This window comes from Jaculus jaculus, chromosome 8 (genome assembly GCF_020740685.1).
Source record: "Jaculus jaculus isolate mJacJac1 chromosome 8, mJacJac1.mat.Y.cur, whole genome shotgun sequence".
NCBI classification, from domain to species: Eukaryota; Metazoa; Chordata; class Mammalia; order Rodentia; family Dipodidae; genus Jaculus; species Jaculus jaculus.
Window position 1 is genome coordinate 66,486,647 of NC_059109.1, and position 19,207 is coordinate 66,505,853.

General features: G+C 38.2%; 1 protein-coding gene across 2 annotated transcripts in view; it reads right to left on the reverse strand.

Moving 5' to 3' along the window:
- Sema6d (semaphorin 6D) overlaps positions 1–19,207 on the reverse strand; it is a 736,415-nt gene that overhangs the window by 205,813 nt on the left and 511,395 nt on the right. For both annotated transcript variants that reach the window (XM_045155780.1, XM_045155779.1), the window contains one exon: positions 11,635–11,665. The gene's annotated coding sequence lies outside the window, so the exon portion shown is untranslated. The remainder of the gene's footprint in view (positions 1–11,634; positions 11,666–19,207) is intronic.

A 19,207-nucleotide genomic window follows, 5' to 3' on the forward strand; every position in this document is an offset into this window, starting at 1 on the left:
TGAGAATTTGCATCAATATGAGAATGAATCATACCCTGAACTATTGGCCCAATTATTCCTGTAAAAGTGTGAACCAGAGTAGAACATGTGACACAGATTAGCCAAAACATAGTACTCTTTAATAATACTGATTATGTTTTATAATCATTTTAATACCATTTGTGGTTTCTGTAGGAGATTATTAGAGTTAATAATGGATTTCAAAGGGGAAAAGATCAGTTTCAATGCACAAAAGTTCATTTAGTTGTACTAGAAAAAGGTGGTGAAAGCATGGTTCAACACTCATACTTTAAATGAGGAGGGTAAACTTTTTTTCTTGAATGTGCACCCAGAGAAAATGTTATATAATGATTGCACCTTATGATTTGTAACTAATACTAACTTATAAATAATAATAATAATGCATTCTCAAACATTGAATGATGTGAATTTCAGTGGTTAAAACTTTATTATAAGTTGGGAGGGTAGATCAGAGGCAAAGAGAAAGAGTAGAAGGAGAAAGTATATGCTATGAATTCTTGACATTTTATTATCTAAAAATAAATTATAAACAGAATAACAGAGAAAAATAAAATAAATGTAGTGCACCCTCATTTTTCATGTAGTTTGTGTCTTTGCAATATGAATAGAAATCTAGCAAATTTGGTATTTTAGAACTATTTTCTGTTTGTCAAAAGAGGTAAGGAAGGAGTTTATCTTCTTTAAAAAATATTTTTATATATTTGTGTGTTTAAGAGAGAGAGAAAGACAGAGAGAGAATGAATATGGGCACATTAGGACCTCTTACCACTGAAAACGAACTCCAGATACAAATGATACTTTGTGCATTTGGCTTTACATGGGTATTGAGGAATCGAACCCAGGCCATCAGGCTTTTAAAACAAGTATCCTTAACCATTGAGCCATACCTCTAGCCTAGAAGTGCATTCTCTAATGTTGAAGTCGACAAACAAAAATTCCTCTTCAAGCTCAGTAATTGGGCTAGTTCTTGGTTATTAGAAGGTCACAGATTCACCTAGGAAAAACACTTACTAGTGACAAAACACAGACAAAGATAGTGACAAAGACTGTGACTGCATATTTGGAGGCATCTAATGAAACTGCTGCACTGTCTCTTTAAGCAAATTGCAGTGTCCAAGCCTACCCCCATTTGGCACTCAAATGAGTCATTCCATGATAATATTATCTTGGTGGCAAAAAGAACAGTTTTTGTTTACAGTAAAATGGAAAACTTTTAAATAATCTTGAGGGTAGAGAATATACTACATTCTCTAAGGGCAAATTATAACAGTATAAAGAGTTCTGAAACGGGATAAAATGAGAAAAAGAAAAGAGACAAGCAAACAGCAGCCAGAGCAGCATTGGCAGCAGCCCAGCAACACTTGGCATCTCTTCCCTGGACTGTTTCCTGTCTGCAGAACCATCAGTTATCCACCACCAGCTTCTCTCTCTTCATACAAGTACTAGTGATCTCCTTCCAGACCTTCATCAATACTCATCAGGTCAAAAAGTGGAGCATAAATGGGCTACAGGCCCATATTTCTGGGTTTTGCAAGACAGTTTCTCCTAGGAGCAACATTACTCATGTGCAAGATCTACTAAACAGGGGATGACATCCTAATTAAGCATGTCCTGTTCAATGAAACTATTTTCTTGAAAACATTAGCACTATTCCCTCTAAACCAATGGTTCTATACTTCATTTTTTTTTTTTTAGGAGTCAAGAGAGGTATATTTGAAGTAAAGAAGTTCACAATTATATTCTTTAACAGACCAGCTATATAAATACTAAGTAAAACATACACATAAAAACTTTGAGGGTAACCATTAAGAAAATGAAGTATTAACCACAGGGAAAAACTTATCAGTACAAAATGAGTTAAAAAAGAAGGTATAAAGAAACAAAGCAAGGTAAATTAAAAAAAAATCACAAGATTATACCACAAAAAAAATCAAATAGGTAAAAAAAATCACATATATTTTAGGGAATTTATCTATCTATACACAAGACAAAAACTTTTCTGATTGAATACTTAAAAGAAAAGCTAAATAACTTTCTCATTTTTTTTTCTTTTTTTTATTAATTAGTTTTGTATTCAGCAAATACAGTCAGTTTGGTACCATTATTAGACTCATCCATGACCTATACCCTCCCCATTGGCCCCTCCTTGTTGAGGTATATGGGTTGTGCATTGTGGAGTTAGCCCACAGTTATGGGGAAGATAAATGTCTCTGCATATCATGACCCAACATGTGGCTCTGACATTCTTTCTGCCCCCTCTTCCGCAAAATTTCCCTGAGCCATGTTGGGTTCATTTTTGGTCTGCTTCAGTGATGAAGTGGATGTGGAGAAGTAGGAACACTCATCCACTGTTGGTGGGAATGCAGGATGGTACAACCACTCTGGAAAGCAATATGGAGACTCCTAAAAAAGCTGACTATAGAAATACCAACAGACCCAGTAATACCCTTACTGGGCATCTACCCTAAAACCTTCAAACCAAAGGCCAGAGAGATTTGCTCAACCACATTTGTAGCAGCTCAATTCGTAATAGCTAAGAGCAGGAATCAACCCAGATGTCTATCATTAGAAAAATGGATAACTAAGATGTGGTATATCTACACAATGGAATTCTATACAGCAGTAAGAAAAAATGACACAATGAAATTTGAGGAAAAATGGTTGAACCTGGAACAGATCATTCTCAGTGAACTTACCCAATCACAGAAAAAAATCGCCACATAGTCTCAATTATCTACAGCACATAAACTGAATCTACCCAAGATACCTTACATACCTAGCAAGCATCTTGTGGACTAGACACTAGGATGGATAGGGAGGGAGGGGAGGGCATTGATGGGTTCGAAACACAAATCTAGACCCAAATGGCAAGGGTACCTTAAAATTCTACTTCCTAAAAGGCAGACCAAATGGCTGAACCTTCACCAGGCCCTTACAGGGAACACCTGAACCTCAAAACACTGGAGAGGGTAGGATCAAGGCTAACCTTAATCTTCCCCATCTTACCCCCCTCCATCTCCCTCTCCCTCTCTCTCTATCTCTCTTCTCTCTAACTCTTGTATATTAGTTATCTTTTTCCTCATTTTCATAGTGGGTACTGACCTGTAACTCCCAGTACCAGCATGGGGCTATCATCCACAATGAGCTTTTGATCAGAGAAACCTACAAGGTTTCCTAAAAGACAGGCAGATTTCTGTCAGAGTACTTGATGACCCACCAAAGGTTAGTGGTAAGACCCGACTGCTGAAGACACCATATGCAGTTGACACATAAAATGGAATGGCATGGCTAGAAGCTATAAGAAGTCAGTCCCCAGACAGTCAACGCATCTAGTGCCAGAAGGTGCTACGTGGGCGACTGTGGGAAAATGACCAATGTCTGTCCAAGCAACTCATGGTCTAACATACTTAGCAACAAATAACCTGTTGTGATGCCCACACAAGTGCAATAGTGGCACACAGCCATGGTGGGGAACCAACTGCTCTTGATTTGGCTAACTGATCCCCTCAGTGGTATGAGACTCATAGCTGGAGCTGGGAAACAAGTCAGAACCATATCCAAACATAAGCCCACTCTCCAATATCAAGAAACCATCAATCAAGGACTACAAGAGGGCCTACACCTATTAAATTCTCTATAAAAAATATTAGGGGTTATCTCATTTGTCCTGGTGTTAACTTAGTCTCCGCTGGAGAATCTGCTTCTCTTTTTCAGATAGATGTATATCCTAATGAGAGAGCCACCCCATCATACCTCAAAAGGGCCCCGGCTGAAACTAAGGAAAATTGGCGAAACAAGCAAGGGTGCTGTTTTCTTGATGAACCAGATACCAGCACAAGGGGGAAGGAGACCAACATAGAGAAAAATCAACTCCTACCAAATCAGAGAGCCAGAGCCTCAGAGGTTCTCTGCTTCTTAAGCTGTGTGTTTGCCTGCTTTAAATAAAAGCTAGCAAGTTTTTTTTTTTTTTTTTAACTTAGCACCATAAAGAAAAATCATGCCATCTATGTAGTATAGTTGGTATATAGAAAGGGTCAAGAATTCAGGTGTTTTTGAATACAATGTGTGCTGGCTACTATTGCCTTGGGAAGTCACTTATCCTTCTCTAGCCATAAATGGAGAAGGTAGGCAATTTCTAAGGTTGGATGATCTATGATCTATCTGTACAGATAATTCTAAGCTGCTGTGCAACAGATACCACTTTGAGTATTCATGAGACTATGTGGCATACTCATGTATCTACAGGAGATCCATTAAAATGTTGTCTATTATAGTATTTTTCCTACACATGCAAACCACTAACAAAGTTTCACTTAAAAATTAAATTCAGTGAGAAGTTGACAATCACTTAGCATCTTAGGTACATCACATACAATTGTGGGTTTTTGTTTCTTTCCTTAAAAAGTTGAGAATTTATAGTTTTTGTGTAAAGAAAGCATTTGACTGCTGTTTTTCCATCCCTGAATTACCAGCATCGCTGTGCTTGTGCTTTGGGAACATTATTAAGTAAAACTATGTTTTTTGAAGATAAGTACTGCAGTACCATGGTCTAAAATCTGAGAGGGTTTGTAACCAACTAATAGGAAGGTAGTGTACATAAGGCCAATATGCTTGCCAAAGGGGTGATTCACATTCTAGTTGAAATGGAGGAAGCACTGGAAAATTTCATCCTACTTCTCAGAACAGTGCACATTTTAAAAGTGATGGATTTCTTCCTAAAATTTTCTATTCAATAATTTTGAACCTATGTTGACCACAAATATCTGAAATTGCAGGAGAAGAATATTACATAAAAAAGAAAGGTAGAGGGGTGGAAAGATGGCTTAGCAGTTGAGGCATTCACCTGCAAAGCCAAAGGACTCCGGTTCGATTCCCCAGCACCCACGTAAACCAGATGCACAAAGGGGCACATGAGTCTGAACTTCATTTTAGTGGTTGGATGCCATGGCATGCCATTCTTTCTCTCTGTCATAAATAAACAAATGAAATATTTTTTTTAAAGCAGGGTAATAGCAAGAGAGAATAGAGGGAAGAAGAAAGGGAGGGCGAGCAGAGCCTTTTCTCTCATTTCTAGGCTCGTATCCTCAATATTACTAAAAGAAATTCAACAAGATCTTTTCAAAATTATCAAACACGTTATTTGACTGTTAGAATCATATATAATTTTTAGCACAAGATGGCACTGCATGCATCATCTCTTTATCTTGTATTTTAGATTTGGGAAAACAGTTCTTGGCACAATTTGGCAGAAAAGTGCCAGAGTTTAGGACTATAGCATATGCCCCATAATCTTCCCAATGTCTGAACTGACTTCAGAAGGTTGAGTATAACACATAGCCCATAATATGAGCATTATAGGGGGATAATGATCAGGCTTTTATTTCAACAGATCACGTTGGAGGGTCATCTTAAATATGATTTTAGTAATACAACTGGATACCATGTCATCATCTAACCAAGAATTCACATTTTGATATTTAAACTACACACAAGAGAATACCATATATCTTTGAAATCTATACAAATAAAAGGCAGAAAGTTAATGGCATATGTGTAATCAGCCTTAAGGACCTCTAATCATTTTTGCCTCTTGGTACTTATGTCCTTGTGATGCAGATAAACATTAGGAAATAGTTTAGCAATTCAGGATGTCCTTGGCTTGAGAAGTAAACACACACTTTTCTTACAATGCAACTAGCAACCTATTAGCAACATGTGACCTTTCCCTAAATAATGAAGTAGGCATATCTGTTTTAGGCAATGGTTATAAATTATTTCTATTCAAACATGTTCTAAAATACATCTAGAATTAGAGAACAGGTGTTAATCCAACATGAACTGGTTTTAGGTAATGCACAGTAAAATAAACTGTGTCCCTTGAGTGAAATTTTAGGGAGAATCCCCTATTTGCAATCTTGTGACTATACATGATTCATCATACATACATTAAAGTTGGCTGCATCATGGGAAGGGCTGTGCATGGTAAAGAAAAGTTTATATAACTCAAGCCTGTCAATCAAAATACAGACTTATACCCCTTAGCAACTATCTTCTTCTTCCACTAAGCCCCATTAAAAGAAGCCTGAAACAAAAGCTGGGGCACTTGAGTACTTTGTAACTTGTGTGGCATGCTTCCCTTCTTGACATTGAATATAAACTTGTTCTTTTGTTTTATTCTTAATAAAGTTTCTTGCTATTTTACTTTTGAATGTGACTTTTCCAATGCTTTGGATAAGATGTCAAGAACCCAGCAACCCCACAGATCAGTGGTCACATTTCTATAGTTCCCTCTTATATTGTTTCTTAGTTTTTGTGACCAACACAATACAGCAAAATTGATCACTTCTGAAACCAGGTCATAAAAGTTATTGTGGCTTTGTGCTATAAGGAGGAAGATGGCTGGCTTTTGTCTCCAATTTTTCTTTTTTTACATAGAGCTCCCAAAATTTTTGGACTCTCCTGGATTCTCAAATCCCTATGCCACCATGTAGACAGCTTACTCTAAGACACAGATGTCTCCTTGGAACAAGGATAGTCTTATTTCCAAATCTCCCCCTTTTCACCTGGAGGGTCATCTACATAGCACAGAAAGTACCATCCAAGATTTTGAGATTTTGGGGAAAAGGAGTAGGGTGACCTCTGGGATTATAGTTTCCCTTCTCTTCCTTAGATTGATTGAGTTCTAATTCCCCCAAGTAATGAAGTGATTTTTAGCAGGCTCCTAGATTACTCTGTGATGAGGAATAGTTGTCAAAAAATATGAAACCTTTATTCAGAGCTTAGAATTTTCAACAGTACGCTCAACCCGCATAGAGGGAGAAGAGCCAGAGATTGATTTAATCACCATTGGTCAGTGACTTAATCAAACATGACTACATAATGAAAGGTCCATCATAAAAAAAAAAAAAAAAAACAACTAAGCAATACAGCACTTGGGAGGCAGAGGTAGGAGGATCGCTGTGAGTTCAAGGCCACCCTGAGACTCCATAGTGAATTCCAGGTCAGCCTGGGCTAGAGTGAGACCCTACCTCGAAAAACCAAAAAAAAAAAAAAAAAAGAAAAAACAAAAAAACAAAAAAAAACTAAGCAATAGAAATTCATGAAAGTTGATGAATGTTCAGAGGCATTGGTCATCTGGTCTACCTGGAAAGCAGTGTATAGACACTCATTGCTCTGCCCTGTGCCACTTTTGTATCTCTTTCATTAATTGGTCTTTTCCTCAGTTGTGTCTTATGTTTAAAACACTAATAACAAATGAAATGCTTTTGTGATTTCTGTGGTCTTAGAGAATTATTAAACCACAGCTTGGGCAAAGAGAAGGGGCCAGAAATCTCTAAAGCCTAGTATCTCATGGTGGCTTCTGAAGTATGGCTGGTCTTAAGGGACTGAATGCTCAAGATGGTGTCTATGTTAACCTTGTGAATTGGCATCAGAATTGAAGTGAATTGTTAGACAACTATTTCATGTCAGAGAATTGGTTTGGATGAACAAAAAAACCCCTTAGGCTTGCTATCTTTTTCTCTCTTACTCCTGTTTCAGTCAGATCACATACAGTAGAAGAAGTGAGATCCTGTGTTTTGAGGACAATTGCATAGCCTATGTACTGGCCCATGCGTAAGGACTTGCACTTTTGCTAAGAGCCTTAACCATGTGTCATTATGGGGAGCATCATCTCCTGAGGCACATCAAGCCTCCAGATTGCTAAAGGACTGGCACTTTGATTTGCACCCTTCAAGACCTTGAGCCTAATAGAGCTGCAACTAGATACCTGGCACTCAGAACTGATGTGCAATAACACATGCTTACTTACTTGCTCAGTTACAGGGTAATTAGACGTACAGCACTAGATACTTTTATTTATTAATTTTCTATTTAGTTTTTTAAATGTTTTATTTATATATTTGTTTGAGTCAAGAGAGAGATATCGGGCACACTAGGGCCTCTAGCCATTGCAAACAAACTCCAGATGCATGTGCCACCTTGTGCATCTGGCTTATGTGGGTACTGGGGAATCAAACCCGGCTCCTTAGGCTTTGCAGGAGTGCCTTAGCCACTAAGCCATCTCTCCAGCCCTATTTAGTTTTTTTTTTTTTGCAACTTTTTTTTAATGGCAGAGTGAGAAAGATAGAGAGAATTGGTGCACTTGGGCCTCCAGCCACTGCAATTGAGCTCTAGATGCATGTGCCACCTTGTTTGCGATGTGACCTTGCATCATCTTGTACATCTGGCTTACAAGGCATCTGGGGAGTCAAACATGGGTCTTCAGGCTTCACAGGCAATTGCCTTAACCCCTAAATCATCTTTCCAGCCCTAGTTTTAACTTTTATTTTTTACACTGCTGGTTAAACCCATGGCCTTACACATGGATAGGCAAATACTAAAATATTTCCTTAATCCTACAGATTATTCTTAAAGTGAATAATTTCTTGTAGCATTTTAAAGCCTCTGTCATCAAATTCACTAAGGAAAGATTCCTAGAGTTTTTGGGGAAAAAACTAATATTATAGTCTCTGAATTTTAAACAAAACCAAAACACACTGTAAGTATCATATGTAGTATATTAAATGAATGCTGAATATTCATGATAGATAATTTAGTTTCATCATGCTTCAAATTTCCATCTTTCCTATACTATTTTATTCAATTGCTTTTATTGGAAATATTAACATAGCTCTTTTCAATTATCATTATCAAGAGGAAGTCTAGGTATATATGCATACTTCTAAGAAGTATATCAATACTTTGTAGCCTCTAATGTTTTTTATTTTTTCCTTTAAGGTTGTCTAACCAGATGGATTCCATAGTATTTTGAGGATTGTTTGTTGTAGTAACAATAAAACTTTGTATAGTGCTTTAGAGCAAAACTTAGATGTGCAGAAATTATCCCATTTCTTTTTTTCTTTCTTTTTCATAAAGTGAATTAACTTGCTTCCAATCACCATCCTACCAGACAGATAAGAAACTTAACATTGATTTTCATTGATGTTTTCTCTTTTCCAACTCCCATAGGTGGGTCTTGGCCTTATTCATTGACACAGCATCAGGAAAGAACCTTGGCCTGCAGCTCCCAGCTTGGTTCTCTGTAACCTTACTTGCCAATATTGCACCATGGCTTCTTTAAGACAAGCTGGGCCATACATTTCCAATGGTGGAGGAGAACTAAAGACAGAATAAACACTACACAGTACCTCAACAAAACATGCTATTGTGGGGAATCAGAACACAAAGCAAATCTTTTGGAAAACTGAGCTTTGGGGTAAGCTTAGGGTAGAGTACTTGTCTTAGTCCTATGAGTAGGTGTCTCAGTCCTGGATTTGGGACCTAACACTTAAAAATAAATTAGGTGAAACAGAAAAGAAGTAAATAATATGGCTGTGATGGCTAAGCCTCATAGTCAACTAGATGTATTGGAACACACTGAGGAGATTACAAAACACACACACACCTGTGTATGCTCTTAAGAGTGTTTCCAGAAAGGACTAAAGTGATACCTTCCCATGGGTGGAGGCATGTCCTCTCTGCTTCCTGGGTACCATGATGCTCTGCTTGGACATGCCCTCTTTAGTGTAATAAGCTGAAAGCTCTAAAAGCTTTGACAAAATAAACCTTTCATCCCTTAGTTTGTTTCTCTCAGGTATTTACCACAGCAACTGAGAGTCTGATTAACACAATAGAGCAGTCTTAAGGTAGTTTAGACCCTCAACATCAAACAAAATTACAGAAATAAAAATTCAGGGAATAAAAGTAGAGCTATTTAAAAAAGTTCCATTCAATTTATAAGGCGGGGTTAACAGAAGGGAATCACCAGAGGAGCTTGGCTTAATGGCAGTAAATTGAAGATTTGGTGTTAAAATTCTACATTGATTTCAGTATTTAGAAATGAGATTGATCTGCAGACACATAATAAAAAGTGTCTATAATTATTGTCTTTTCCCACTCATTCTCTCTCAATATTACCTATTTATAAGCAACAGTATTTATCAAATAAAAAATGTCTTAAAATTCAAATCACACCCTTATCCCAAATTCTGGATTTAGTCAGAAAGCTTTTTGTTGTTTCCAATTCACTAGACTTAGTTATCTTCTTTAATTAGATTGATGATGGCAATTGTAGTTCCCTTCAGTGAGATTTCCTGTAATGTAGTTATGCTTCCTGCAACAGTGTGAATTTGGCTGGTGACAGACTTTCAGGAGAAGGATACACTTATGGAGGGCTATGGAGGACAATCATGTTGCCTCACAAATCATATTGCTATATTGGTGTATAGAAGTGAAGGAGCTATTTGCTAGAAACAGCTTTTCTGATCCAAAACATCTCTGTTTAGAGCTCTGCCATGACGTGAAGTGGCTGTACTCTAGAACTAAAAAATAAGCTGCCAGGAAGAGTAGCAATGCAAGACTCCCTCTTTCTTCCTGTTCCATCTCGCTATTGCTTATGAAAAGTGATTAGATCTGAAAGATACTGCCTGCTGTTGTGTGTTTTGGGAACAGGATCTTGCTATGTGGTCCAGGTTGTCCTTGAATCTGAAATCTGTTTGCCTATGCCCTTTGAGTGCTGGGGTTACAGACAGGTGCCACCACACCCATCATAAAAGGCATTTTAAAAAGTCTGCAATACCTAGTAAAATTTAACTCATTTTTTCTGTTATTTGAAAACTTGTGGTTCCTAAAAATAAAAGCGAGTAAGAGATGATAAGTTAAAAATAGAGTCACAATGAAGTCCTAAGAAGCCAGATGCTCTACTACCATACTACCATAATGCCTCTCTCTGTTTTCCAATAAACATATGGAGAACTTGAAAATTTTCAACTGAAAGCCCAGCCTCTAAATAGGACACACTTGCCAAATATACCACAAACACATGTATCTTTAGAAAAATCTACATACTTGAAGCCCACACCAGTCTTATTAGCTTGAGCATTGCTCTCATTAAAAACAGGGCTGCTTACAGGTTTTTCTTTCTGAAGCGCATGAAGCAAAGAACTTGGAAATGTACCCTTTGAAAATGTATTTCTGCATTCACAAGCTAGATGCTGCACATCCAATACATCCTGATTATCTAATGAAATAAAAACAATTCCTATTGTGTTCTTTAATATGATCAGCATGTACTCAATTGCTGGTTTTTACAGATCCTCCTGGAAGTTAAACAAGTTGGCCAATGCTGTCTTGCTGAGTTGGACAGAAGGCCTGGTGAGCTGTGGAGTCAGGGCTGTGCTGAGGGCCTTCTGCTTTTTAATTTTTCTAAAATAGGCTTTAGTGGAGGTGAAGGCCCTGCCACAGCTGCTTACAACCAAACTAATTCTGTTTTTGAATGTCAGAGACAGTCTGCTGTCTCTTAAAAGGGCTAATCAATCAAGAAAAGCCACTCCCCCACCCGAGATGCTCCTCTCTCCTTCTGTTCCTTCCTACCCTTCCTTAGTCTAGCCCAGGCTAATTCAGCTGTATTGTAATTATAGGATGCTCTTATCTTAATCACCAACACCTGAGCCAATACCTAGTCATGACAAGCATGTGAATGTCACACTCATGACACGTAGTCAAAATGCATCCAAAGCTAATTACATTATTCTGGATTTTGCCAAAATCGGGGGATAGTATAATGTCACATACCTTGGAGAAGATTATTTCATCTGATCAAAACCTGAAAAGAGAAAAGACAAAAGTGCAGAAGTGTTTTATTACTTCTGACCTTTGAAACCATAAAACTATTAAATTAAATTGAATTAAACATAGATATAGTTTGTCTAATAATTTAGTCAACTAGATTTTCATTCTCAAAATTCTATTGTCACCTGCTTGAAGTAATAGAACACCTTATAATAAGTTGGATTCTAATTTGAAACTGATTTCTCTACTTAATCCAAATATTAGAAATATGCTTGGTATAGGAAACACATGCATAAAGAAACTTGAATGAAAAATGGCCTAGACAATAGAGCTATGAAACAAAATAACAGCCTCTGACAACTTGCAGATCTCTGGACAAAAAGAGGGCATCATATCTGTTTTAAGTTATAATCTTCTCTCATTAATAGTAGGCTGAAAGAGTGCATGTCAACAATAGGTTCAGTCCCAGACACCAGAACGTGGGTGCATCACATGCTGTATAATGCCACTCCATTGGCTTGGGAGGTCTAAATCTAATAACTGACAGGATAATTTTGAATAGTGCAGTGTAAAAGCTTTTCTGATGTGGATGCTCAAGTCAGCCAAACATCATGCCTTTCTCCCAGTTTGTTTTGCAGAAGCATTGATTTTAAATCATAAAAGTGTGTGTTTCAACTTGTCCTATAAAGATTTAACTAAAAATAACTTCAGTCAAAAAAAAAAAAAAACCTCCACTGCCACCAAATGTTATTATGCTTGATCAATACTTGTGGATTTGAAAAAAGAAATTTCCCAAATGTTACATAATTCCTGGGGACCAGAAAGCTTCCTCTTCCTTGAAATGTAAGTTTGAGTCTCCTATAGGTTTTTTGCCAATTAGAAACAAAATGTGTTGAGCAAACAGTTGCTGATTCCAACAAAAGGTTAGGATTCTTTTGGTTTTAGTGCTCTCTCTTAATAGGCAAAAATTGATTGATTAGTTCTCCTGCAACGTTCTTAGCCATGGGCAGAAACAGAGCTTTGTGCACAGTAGTGGGCTGGAGTTTTAGAAGAAAAAAGGAGAATTCAGCAGACTTCAAAAGAGGAGGAAAATAGGAAAAGTGAGGTCTGAAGATATATTAAACCTTTTCATTATTCCAAATCAAATAGTCATGTGTAAATTGCATTCTTAAACTATATACTGTCTCTTTATCTTAGCTGGAAATTCACTCAAGCTCTGACCTCTAAATTTTGTTTACATAGTGAACACAGTCATCATCTGCATTTTTCTAAACTTCATATGCTATTTGATTTTTAAAAGTTTAAACAAATTTCTTTCCTCATAGGCCCACCTACCTCCACTGTACCACCAGCCTCCATTGCTCCTCTCCCTCACATCACTCACAGTGGCTTTGAAACTACTTTAAAACAAAACAAAAAAACCTTCTCTAAGTAAAAAGTTTGTTTACTTGCCATTCCCTCTCTTTGTTTCATTACCCCCCAGGAAGTTCCCCTAAGTGACCTTCTTTCTCCAAACATGCCCCTTCTTTCATGTTTCCACCACCTCCAGTCTACTCAAATCCTGAATCCATCAGTTGGCCCATTCATTAGGTCAGAAGTTTCATGATGTAACCATCTTTGGAAATGACCTCACAGTCACATTCAGAGGTATGCTTTATCAATCTACCATTTATCAGTTCAATCAAGTTGACCAAGGCTAGCCATCATAGACCAGCCCCAGCCTGTACACTAATCTTTGGGACTCTGATCTGACACTCTTCTGAGATTTTTTCCCCCTCAGGTAGCATTTTCCAGGGTGAATTTGTGTCAATACTAACTTCCTGAGACTTCCTGTCCTAGAACATAGGGATGCTTCAGAGAATAATCACCCTTCTTATTATAGAACATTATACATTACTCTTAAAGTAAAGAAAACCATTGCTTTTATTTCATCTATTATTCAAAAATATTATCCCAGGAAACTTTTTATGCACATATTATGCACCTATTAACTTTCTACATAACTAGTGTTCTACATAAAGTATTCTATGACTTTTTCTCAATTATTTCTTCTGACCTACTAGCTATTTAATAGGCCCATGATCTTCTACTCCCCAAAGGTAGCAAAATTCTAGGACCTACACTAAAATAATGTTACCTATGTGGATTTGAAGAGAGCCTAATCTTTCAGATTATAGGTTAAAAGACCAATCCAGAATAAAGCCAGGAGAGGAATGAATGTCTTCAACAAGTTGTCTTGTTACCCAACCTCATCAGAGCAAGCCAATCTTTCTAGGCTTTTCTGTCACCCTGATCATTTTTATAGGTTCAGTGACATAAAAGGGATCCTAAATACTAGTGGCTTTAACAAGATAATTTATCTTTATCTCTCTTATACATAATTACTAACAGGGACCACAACAATGGTTCTCAAAATATGGTCCTTTGCCTGTCAACATTAGCAACCCCTGGGAACTTGTTCGAAATTCAGGATCCCCCACTACCTACTGATCAGAGGTTCACCAAGCCCTCTTGGTGATTCTGATTCTTTCAGAGCTTGTCTAAAGATGGTCCAAGGCTAGTAAAAGTGGGCATTGTATTTCAAAGTGCCCAGATGCCTTCCTCTTTCTTTTTTCACTACCCCAGGGCATTTCATTTTGCATATAAGTCCAAACAACTTGTGGGCACATGCATTCAGTTACAAGTCTTCTGTTCTACTTCTCAGGGAAGGTTTTCCAAACCATACTCTTTTTCTGACTTTCTCAGCAACAGGTACGCTTACGGCTATCCTCAACTCTGCCTGGACTTGCTTATCAGTTGGCTAAATACTTCAGCTCTGTACTGCACTATCTAGTCCACCAGCCCTAACTAGTAGAGCCATCTTTATGATTTCAATGTAATTTTTGTTTCCTCCTTACCAGATTTTCATCTTATTCTCCAGCCACAAAGGTACAATAATCTTTCAATACCTGGCACCTTACTTCCCAGTCAGTGCTCAGCCCTTTAACAGGACATCTCTGGAATATCAGCCACAGTAAACACTAGAATCCGTTACTGCTCCCTGGCCTCCAGGTATTTGTCCATGCCAGCAGCTTTCCTGCAATGCTTCTACCATCTATGTGTAAAGCCACACATGCCCTCAGGTGTAGTTCATCTAGTTTTCTTTTATCTAAAAATTACCTGCTCTTCCTTCAAAGCATCTTCCCAACACTATATCGTTTTCTTATGCATTGTTTATGAGCTGGGTGTTCATGTATATCTGCATGTTCATGTGTGTGTGTCACACAGTGTGTGTACTGGTGCATGTGTCTGTGTGGTATGTATATGTATGGAGACCAGAAGTTAACATCAGGTGTCTTTCTCAGTGGCTTTCTACCTTTTTCTGTGAGACAGGGTTTCTCACTGAATTTGCAACTCATAGATTTTGTTAGATTATCTAGCCAGCAAGCCCTAGGGATCCTCCTGGCTCTCTACTGGGATTATAGGCGTGTGCTACCATATTTGGCTTTAACATGGGTTCTACGGATGTGAACTCAGATCCTTGTGCTCATGTGATAAGCACTTTGCTTATGAAAACATTTTCCAGCCCCTCCCCCACCACTTCACTGGCCTTTCCTTAGCCTCTGCAAGCACAGCAATTCCTTGTGCTTCCAGGAGAGCTTTTCTTGCCTATCCTGGAATGCTCATCAACCTTTATTGGGATGTTCTGTCTATTATTCTGCCTCCCCCACTTAGAACAGGAACATCTTGGTAACAAGGTCTTCCACTTATAAATGAGAATCAAATATCTACTTTGTGATGATGTCATGATTGTTATTAACCACTTACTTACAGTTCACCTGTGGGAACTGTAAGACCTGTGCAAGTGTCTTCATTGCTAATGCATTTGATCTGATAAAGGGGAATTGTTTTCAGAATGAGTACCAGACCTTAAGGACAAATGAGAATAGCAGAGAAGAAATGTGAGACCAAGGCCATAAAAGTAAACTTTTACCCACAAAGCAAGATTGGGCAAAATGAGCCCTATAAAAGTTATTAGGCTCTAAGGAGAAACAAATATCAACTGTCAGGATTTGTCATCCATAAGGCCCCTACCCTTGCTACCGAGCAGGCGTCATGAGTGACACTGTCTCTGTGCTGATGAATTAACCCCCACAGGCTCTGTCAGCCGTGCTCTACTTCCTCTTGAAATATTTCCCTTAATTTTCAAGCAGGGGAGAAGAACGCCCTTGTGCTTAAAGTGTTCCTCAGGTCCCTTACAAGAGAAAAGTCTTTTTAGTAAAATCCAGGAGTTTAAATTAAAATCCTCTTTTTCAGAAAATTTCATGTAATTCTCTACTTGACTTTTTTTTTATACTAATCATGGGACAAAAAACACCGACTATTTCTAAAAATCTAGATGAAATAAGAGGTGAGGGCATTTCTCAGAAATGAACAGAACTTCAGTCGTATCCCCAGAGAGGCAAAAGGGAAGTCCACTTTTTGTGAACTATATTGTGCCAGTACAATGTGTCTGTCAATTAAAGAGCCATACAATATAAACCCAAATTCCACAATCTTTTTGTAATTTTTACAAAAGGCCCTTCTAGATGTAAATTTTTATTTATATAATTTTCATGGGATATAATTTGATATAGTCTCTTTCTCTTACCCAAGGGATTTGTTGTGAACACTATTTAGCTTGCTATTACCATATAGTCAAATGACTAATCACTGAAATTAACTCCCTCCATGATCATTGACAAAAGTGGCCCCACTTAACATAGGCTGAAATTAACACAGAAAAAAAAATGTGCTTGTCCCTTTCCAACACAAGGGCAATCAATCAGAGCACCATGATGCAGCCACAGCTATGATGTGCTATGAGATAAAAGTAATCTGTGTTGTCGCAGTCAGAGGAAATTGGAACCTTAGATCCTGTTTTCCTACCCCAAGCTGGGTTGGATGCCATGGAGGGCAATATAGCATGGGTTAAGAGAAGACAATAAGGCAGTCTCTAAGTGCACTGGAAGAACCTCATAGACTTGTTCTCTCATTTTCTTCCTGATCAGCTCATGTCGACTACCAAGTATGAGGATATCTATTTTTCATGTGCACTTAGAAAATACTGATCATATTTTCCTAGATTTCATTACCTTAATTTCAGAAATGATATTTAGCTTAGTGACTGCTAAAGATGTCTGATAGGATTGCAAAACAGGAAATGCCAGCTAGAGTGTCACTGACAGCAGGGAGCAACTATACCTACTGGATGTCACTCTGGCCCCTTTCCTGATTACGCCCCTTTATACCCACAGACGCTGAGGTCTTGGGTATACGCTACTGAGGTTAGCTCTCTTTCCCAACTCTCCATGTTGGATCTGTCCATAAGTTGTTCTCTTTAGACCCTCTCCTACTACATGCTTACTGGTATCTGCAGATTATCTTCTTCAGACAGAGGAACACTACATGCAAGTACATAAACTCTTCAAAATTCCAAAATTTTGGAACCCATCTGCAAATGTCATTCTGCAGCCACACATATGTTGTGTCTCTGCCTATTTTATTCATTTCTCTATTGATAAAACTAAAAAGATTGTTCTCTTACAGTCTAAGGCTAACCCTTCTACCTAAATTCTGAATCCTATCCTATCTTATCACCACTACTTTCCCATCCTCTAAGTTTTAAGGATATATCAAAAGAAATCTTCTCCCTTCTACCTGGGTTCCATGGAATACTTGCTCTCACAGAAGCTAAGCACTATGAACAAGTCCAATACACCTGACTAAATGGAAAGGCTGTGTGAAAAGAAACCATGCTTAGCCAGGTCCATCTGTTCCTGCCATCCCAGATAAGACACTTGTTATGTGGAGCAGCCTCCTGGACATATAGTCCCATGGAGATTTTGTAAATTGTGCATTGTGAATTTTAATGTTAATGTCCCTCTCAAATGCATGTTGAAACTTAATCCCCAGCTTAGTAGTATTAAGGGATGAGGTTCTCAGGGGGTGATTATGTCTTGAGGGTTCCATATTCATGACTGAGGTTTATGTCCTTCTCTGAGGATGTGAGGGTCTCTGTCAGACCCTTTTGTCTTTCTGTCTCTTCCTCCATGCAAGGTTACAGCAACAAGGTGCCATCTCTGAAACAGAAAGTAAGCTCTAACCACATACCTTGATCCTAGTATTCCCTACCTCTGGACATGTCAGAAATTAATTTCTGTTTCTTATGAATTACCTGATTTAAAATACTTCTCTAGAGCTCCAACAACAGACTAAGCCAGGCTGATTCTGGCCCCAGTCAAGACCTGACTCCAGCTACGTGAGATCTTGTACTCCTAGGGCTTCCATACAAAGGGCCACAACTAGTTCTTTTTAAAAAGCAGAAGTTTATTCTCTCACAATTTTGGAGGCTACAAATCAAACTCATGGTGTCTGTGAGGCCACACTCCCTTCTGGCATGATTATTGAATCTTCGTTGTCCTTTCCCTGGGTACACTGGCAAGCAACAGTCTTTGGCATTCTAAGATTGCTTCTGAATTTATCTCCGAACCTGGTGTGGTCCCTATTTGTCTTTTCTTATAAGGATACTAACTGTATTTCATTAACTACCACTCTCCTCATCTTAGTTAACTGTATAGAGCCCCTGTTTCTATTTTATAAAGCTACATTATGAGGTATTGGGATTTGTAATTGTCTTTTAAATACTGGGAATTGAACATAGGATGTTTTCTCCTTTAGACTGTATACATGTGCATGTACGAAGTGTGTGGTTATAGGTGTGTGTGGGGGTGTGGTGTATGTGTGGTATATATATTCACATGTGCCCATACTGCCTTTCATGAGCTTGCCTATCACAGAGTATACTTGCCTTCCAGTGGTTGGAAAAGAACACTGGATATCTTGCTCCATTACTCTCCCATCTATTCTTACATGATCAGGCATTGCTTACCGATTCTGCAGCTTGCTGTTTTCCTTGAGCTCTTGTGATTCTTGAGTATCTGTTCCTCCAAGGGACTGGGGTTATAAAATTAGGTGGGAACACCCAAATGTTTATGTGGGTCCTGAGATCAAACTCAGTCCTCTAAGAAATATTAGCCATGTAGAATAATTCAGACCAAAAGAGGCTTCAATCTAGAACCACCCGGCTCAACTCTGTCAACTCATAAACCTATGTGACAGTAGTTACACCAATATTCTAGGGTGGGTTTTCCCTTAGCAAAAGAGAACCAACATACTAATTTTTACTTAGTTCCCCTCAGCCTGGCTCCTGCCAACACACTGGTCTTTGCAAGATCACCTGTGACTTTCTCGTTACTTTTTCTTCTTTTTTTTTTTTAAATTTTGTAATGTCTTTTGAGACAGGTGTTGCTATGTAGTCCTGACTAGCCTGGAACTTTCTTTCCATGTTGATCAGACTGGCACCAGATTTGTGGTGGTTTGTCTGCCTCTGTTGCATGAATATTGGGGTTTTAGACATGCAACGCCATACTCGCCTCCTTCTGAGTCTAAGGAACATAGTCAATGTTTCAGGATGCGCTTTAGTCTGTCATGTCTACTTCTCTTCCCTCTTAGAGTCCATTTAAGTCTTACCAAAAAACAAAGTCATCAAATCCAT